This window comes from Aptenodytes forsteri, unplaced genomic scaffold (genome assembly GCF_000699145.1).
Source record: "Aptenodytes forsteri isolate BGI_AS27 unplaced genomic scaffold, ASM69914v1 Scaffold841, whole genome shotgun sequence".
In the NCBI taxonomy this organism is placed as follows: Eukaryota; Metazoa; Chordata; class Aves; order Sphenisciformes; family Spheniscidae; genus Aptenodytes; species Aptenodytes forsteri.
Genome location: NW_008796189.1, coordinates 47,892 through 48,181, shown reverse-complemented (window position 1 = coordinate 48,181; position 290 = coordinate 47,892). Strand labels below are relative to the sequence as shown.

Here is a 290-nt window from a genome sequence, read left to right as displayed (position 1 = left end):
CTATGGGTTTGCGTGGGGGTGCCGGCGGTGGACTGTTGGGGTGTCGGCTGGAGGGCAGCGGGTGAGCTGCGAGCCATGCGTGGGGTGGGGTTGTTGCATCCGGGCGGTGCATGGTGGGGCGGCAGCTCGGGGAGCGCGGGGCTGTGTTGCGGCCCAGCCCTTGGCAGCATCCCTGCTGCCGGCGGCTCTGCTCCATGCCCAGCTGGCTGTCTGGGGCACGGCTGTCTGGGGCTGCAGCATCCCCGGCTGTGCTGGACCACCCCGGTGCTGGGGACCACCCTGCTGCCCGC

General features: G+C 72.4%; 1 protein-coding gene across 1 annotated transcript in view; it reads right to left on the bottom strand.

Moving 5' to 3' along the window:
• Positions 1-290, bottom strand: part of C1QTNF5 (C1q and tumor necrosis factor related protein 5) — a 2,613-nt gene that overhangs the window by 1,768 nt on the left and 555 nt on the right. The gene's annotated exons all lie outside the window — the stretch shown is intronic.